General features: G+C 48.0%; 1 long non-coding RNA gene across 1 annotated transcript in view; it reads right to left on the reverse strand.

Annotated features, from left to right (window-relative positions):
• Positions 1-4,969, reverse strand: part of LOC107182971 — a 15,428-nt gene extending 10,459 nt beyond the window's left edge. The window contains exon 1 of the long non-coding RNA XR_001513745.1: positions 4,938-4,969. This is a non-coding gene — a long non-coding RNA (uncharacterized LOC107182971). The remainder of the gene's footprint in view (positions 1-4,937) is intronic.
• Between the last annotated feature and the right edge of the window lie 1,251 nt (positions 4,970-6,220).

Consider the following 6,220-nt stretch of genomic DNA (forward strand, 5'->3'; position numbering starts at 1 on the left):
AGGAGTGCCCCCTCCTCTCCACGGCATCCCATGCCAGACACGCCCACGCCCGCCTCTGCCCCCCAAATCCTCCCCGGAAGCGCTTCCAGGTCCAGGTCTGGCACCAGTCTCGCTGCTTCCTCCTGGACCTCTCCCTGCACCTCTCTACACCCTCCCTCCCTCCCGCCCCACTGGTCCCGCGCTCGACACGCGACAAGAGCCCCCCTCGCCCCCCGTGATGAGGTAGGGGGCCTCCCGCTCCTTCCCCCGACCCGGTCCTGGGGGGAGGGCACACAGCGGGCCGGGACGTGGCGAGTCCGCACCAGCTCTTCGGCAGCCACAGCCTCCCCAGGTTTGGACCCCAGGTGCTGAAGGGCTCCGGCCCCTCCTCGCACCAATCCCAGCCCTCCACTCAGGAGCGTCCAATCATCGTCCGAGAGGGGCGGCCCGAGGCCCCCACCGCCCTCTAGATTGACATCACCAGCACCCAATAAGCTTTGGAAATCCCACATCGCCTGTCCACTCAGGCGGGGAGGAGAGAACCAAACTGAGGGGCAGGGCGGTGGGAGGGCTCGGGCCTCTCTGGGGGGAAAAAGTAAAGCGGGGAGTGAGCGGCATAGTAGAGCCAGCGTCACCATTTTACGGGGATTGTCCTCTTTATCTCTGTGGTGACAGAGAGGCCAGAGGACCACTTGGTAGGCCTCGGGGATGGCCTCCTTGGCGCCCTCAGATTGGGCCCACAAACCCAGGCTGGGCCCACCCATTGGTGGGTGAAGCTGTCAGTCAGCCCAGGGCATGCTGGGAGTTGTAGGACGAGATGTTTTCCTGTTTCCGGCTGCGGCGACGGAAGTTTCCCCTCAGGCCTAGCGTGTCCGCTGCGGCTCGCTGGCGCCTGCATTTTCTGGGACCAAGGGCCCCTCAGTCCCTGGTTCCGGGACCCGATCCCCTGGGGCTGGAGAAGCCGCTGTTGCACCCAATACGGCCAGGGGTGAAAACGACCTGTTTGTCGCCCAGAACGGAGCAGGTTTGTCCCGCTGGTTTATCAGCCCCTGCAGGAGGGCCCGCGACTGCTCACAGTGGGAGAGTGGAGGATGTCAAGGAGGGTAGAAATCAGCCCTTGGTGGGCGCACAAGCTAATTGGGCCGATGAACTCACGGAACCCCCTTTATAATTTGTCTCCTTTAGTAGTGTCCTTACCAGCCGCCTCCTGGTTCGGCCATGTGGGCCTTTGCTGTTCCTGGGATCCGGCACCGCTCTCCCAGACTCCACAAGTGGCAGCCCTAGCTTCTCACCTCCGCCTTCTCTGTCTCCAGCCGCTTACCCCTGGCGAGTGGGTTCGGTCGTCTTTGCTCTGTGCACGGCCTTTCCTACCGGAGTTGGGCCCAGTGAACCGCTGTTGCGTTGATGTCTGCCTCATCCGTATCTACTCGAGGCACAGTGCCTAGAGCACAAGCGTTGAAAAATACGGAAATCTGGAAAACAACCACAAGAAACTTGTCGACTCCAAAATATGAAGAAAAAAAATAACTATTTACAAAACTTAGAAATGTTTAGCCATTTCCAAAATAGATATATGTCATGTCCGTGAGTCCAATGCCACTTCTACAGGGGGAGGCAAACAGATGTTTGCAGTTTGTATAGAAAAATAATACGATAATGAATAAGTAATAATACCAAAGGAAGCTGTTTGCTATACTCAGCTGTAAACCCACGTTTGCCCCCACCTCGTATATAAAAATGACACGCGATCTCCAAAATCAGTAAGTGTGCCTACAAAGGTCTTAAAATAGTCCTTACCTAGATTTCTTCACCTGCCCTGACTCAGTCTGCTGTCTCTGTCACGGTGGGCTGGAGTTAGGTCACACAAACTGCGGACTTGGGTTTGCTATATATCCCCGCCTGAACTTCACCTTCACCTGATGCTTGGTGCTGCTTCATCTCTTATTCATGCCCTATGCCATCTCCCAGGTGGCTGTTCCGAGCTTCTCTTGTTTAAGAAGTACTTTATAATTTACATCAGCATCATCTTGTTCAATCCTTTAACGATTCTTTGAGGGAAATCTCAGAGAAGTCTGGTGGTCAGCCCAAGGTAATACATCGGAAGACTTGAACGCAGCCTTCTAATGCCATTTCAAAGATTTTTTACCCCAACCACCTCTTTCTTTCCTTTCCCAGCTTCTTAAGCATCTCAGCAGATTCTTAAAAATTTAAATATTTTAAAGATCAAGTATTTAGCCTTTAATTGAGAAAAGGAAAGCTATTTGGAGAACTCCCTTACCTTCTACTTAAAAACCTGATATATCATATACCTCCTCTCATACCCCTCCTGCCTGCCTGCCTTCTGTTGCAAGGGTAACCCCTCAAGACCTTTGCTCTTTAAACCCAGCCTCTCCTGCCTCCTCAAAACCTTGCTGCTTCTACATTTTCAATCTGTTCTTTAAAAAGAAAAATTTTTTTTCAATTGCTGTTTATACTCAGCATTATTTTGCGTTAGTTTCGAATGTACAGCATGGTGGTTAGACAATCATATGCCTTACACAATGTCCCCCCTGATATTTCCCGTGCCCAACTGGCACCATAAATATTAATTACAATATTATTGACTAGGTTTCCTAGACTGTGCTTCAGAGCCCCATGATTCAGCGCATTCTCTACTAGCGTGTTCTTCTGCCAATAATTACAACCAAGTGTTAAAGGGGGAACCAAAGCCCCCATTGACTCCGCTGCCTTTCAGCTCAGCTTTTGTGACTCTCGGCTGTACATGTCTGGGTAGTCGCACTCTCTGCTCTCATCATCGCCTTCCATTATCATCATCACCACCCGTAGTTCCCTGCCGCGGATGAACTCACTGTTGACCCGCTTTCCTATTCAAGCTTTCCTCTTGTGGATCACAGGTGGTGTGCTCCCTGGCTTCTTACACACAGCCCCGTTAGCAGTCAGCATTGCTGTGTACTTCCTCATCCTTACAACGTGCTTCTTCTAGACTTCTCAACTCCTCTCTGGCCTTCTAATCTCTTCGGCTGCTTCTCACGCTCTCCCTCCTCCTTCCCCTACGTTATCCCCTACCTTTCCTCTCTGCATTTTTCTCTCATGCAGGTGACTCCCAGGTCCACACTCTCAGTACTGACCTCTCCCCCGAGCTTTGGTCACAGCCGTCTATTAGAACTCTGCCCCCGAATGTGTCCCCATCCCCTGAAGCCCCACATATTTTCAATCTCATTGAATGTTTCTGCTCACTAAACTGTGCTCTCTGAATTTTATTGTCTCAAGGATACCATCATTCTCCCTCCCCTCCAGCTTGAAACCTTATAGTGCTCTTGGCCTCCTTTATCTTTTTCCATATCCAGGCAGGTACCAATTTCTTTCCATCCTCACTGCCAACACCTTACTGTGTAGACTTTTAGGACCCGATCATCCTGACCTCAAGTATCACCATAGTCTCCGAATTATCCCTCCCCTCTGTTTTTTTTTTTTTTAATGCAATCCTACACAGCTTTTCCAAGTTAATTGTAAACAAATAGTACATAGTCAGCCTTTGTTCTAAAAGCATCAGTAGCTCCTGAATTTCTGATATAGATCCATAAAACTGGCCTGTTATTCCCTGAACATTGCTAAGCACACTTCTTGGTCTTTGCCAATTGCTTTTCCAAGTAGCTCCTTATCTCCATAGGATAAAATCTGAATTTCTGAATAGATCCATAAAACTGGCCTGTTCGTTATTCCCTGAATATTGCTAAGCACACTTCTTGGTCTTTGCCAATTTTTTTCTGCAGAATTTGTTCATCTTTATTTAAACCTACCCTTCCTTCTGTGTCAAGCCTGTTTGAAACTTGCCCTGTTACTTCAAGGCCTCAGATTTGCGCTCCAATAGCTCTTTACCTATACTTTTCACTTTCAAGTTTGTGCTATGTTGTAGTAGCAAGTTTTTTTAAAATTTATTATGTATAATGTAAACACACACACACACACACACACATCTATTCCTTATCCCTCTATTAATATGAAATGCCCTTGGCAACCAGTCCTGTGCCTTCACAGGAGGCCTCTAGTAAAAGACCTGTTATTGAAGAGACAGGGAACGATGACCTCACATAAAGGAGAACAAACAGGACTGCCCTTAGCCAAAGGTTTTCTTTTTGTAAAAAATACAGTTTTATTGATTTCAGAGAGGAAGGGAGAGGGATAGAAACATCAATGATGAGAGATAATCATTGATCAGCTGCCTCCTGCACACCCCCTACTGGGATGGAGCCTGCAACCCAGGCATATATGCCTGACCCAGACTCGAACTGTGACTTCCTGGTTCTTCGGTCGATGCTCAACCACTGAGCCACATTCTATATTTCAATTTTTTTTCAAGTTGTTCGATAAATATTTGTTGAATGAATAGGTCATTGCTGTGTTTTCTTCCTGTGTTTTTTTAAAGAAAAGAAATCACACTAAAGTAAAATCACACTGGCATCTGTTCATTATAAAGAATTCAGTAAAACACGCTGAAATCCCAAAGATGGAAGAGAAAACAACCCCAACCCCACCAGCCATAATAACCAACCACATTCGGTGAACATCATTTTGGACAACTTAATATGCAAATACAAGAAGGGAAGCATGGGTAATGAAAAGATGGAGATAATTTTTTAAAAACCAGAACAATCATATTTCAGATATAATTTTAAATTTTACTTAAATTGATGCTGAAATCCCAAAGATGGAAGAGAAAAAAACCCCAATCCCACCAGCCATAATAACCAACCACATTTGGTGAACATCATTTGGACAACTTAATATGCAAATACAAGAAGAGAAGCATGGGTAATGAAAAGATGGATAGAGAGAATTTTTTAAAAATCAGAACAATCATATTTCAGATATAATTTTAAATTTTACTTAAATTTCACAAAAGAAAAAGAAAGAGAAGTTGATGGAATTGCTGAATTCATATAAATATTTCCTCTAACCCTAGCTGGTTTGGCTCAGTGGATAGAGTGTCGGCCTGTGGACTGAAAGGTCTTGGGTTCCATTCCAGTTAAGGGCACATGCCTGGGTTGCAGGCTCGATTCCCAGTAGTGGGCATGCAGGAGGCAGCTGATCAATGATTCTCTCTCATCATTAATGTATCTCTCCCTCTCCCTCTCTGAAATCAATATAAAAAATATTTAAATATTTCCTCTAGACAAGAGATAGTTCCTCTAAAATATCCTTTCAAGATTAAAAAAAGAAACTGAGAACATTAAAGTTTGAAGTCATCATGATTTTTTCCAAGGACATATTTTCTTTTTTGTGTGTATAGACTGACTTCTTGCTGTGAAAGATGAGTTCGTTGGCCCAGCCACCCAGGCATGAACACGCAGTTCTGAAAATACGGAAGCCCTCTGTACCAGTTAGTAAATGTCAGTCACTGGACTCTCCCCAGGGCTCTCCCTCTCTCTCCTGGCTGCCCCATCCCACTGCCAGGACCAACCCCAACCCCCATCTCCCCAGAACCAAGAGCTACAGGGGAAAGGGGACTCTGGTCCCATCTTCCAGTGCCTTCAACACCCACCAGTTTGTCCCAAGAGCTAAGTTTCCATCTGTTTTACATAACAGCCATCAGGTAAGCCTTTGTGTGCAGAAAGTATTCAGTGTGAAACCATTTGAAAACCCCTGCTCAAGGTCAACCCTCAGGCCCTTGCAGGTTTCCCAGTCCGGGAATTTCGAGAATGGAGGCCTTTCTCCCAAACACACTAGCTCCTTATGAAGTCAAGTGCACGTCTGCATCCTGGTGTGATTCCAATGGACAAGAGACACAGACCTGCGGGTACAGAGACGACCCCTGAGCCAGCCCCAAATCAGATGAGGCAGAAGGTGTTGGAGCCCAGGCTCAAGTGGAGGCTTTGCTCCTTAACCCCTGCTCAAGGTCAGCCCTCAGGCCCTTGCAGGTTTCCCAGTCCGGGGGAATTTCGAGAATGGAGGCCTTCCTCCCAAACACACTAGCTCCTTATGAAGTCAAGTGCACGTCTGCATCCTGGTGTGATTCCAAATGGACAAGAGACACAGACCTGCTGGTACAGAGACGACCCCTGAGCCGGCCCCAAATCAGATGAGGCAGAAGGTGCTGGAGCCCAGGCTCAAGTGGAGGCTTTGCTCCTTGCCCAGCCCTGCATCATCCTGCAGCCAGCGGGGGCTGGGCAAGGCGGTGGGGAGTCCCTGAGCCACCTGGCCTGCCCTTCCCACCAAGCAGCGTGCCTGGTGTGCCCACTGC

Source organism: Myotis davidii, unplaced genomic scaffold (assembly GCF_000327345.1).
Source record: "Myotis davidii unplaced genomic scaffold, ASM32734v1 scaffold217, whole genome shotgun sequence".
Taxonomy (NCBI): Eukaryota; Metazoa; Chordata; class Mammalia; order Chiroptera; family Vespertilionidae; genus Myotis; species Myotis davidii.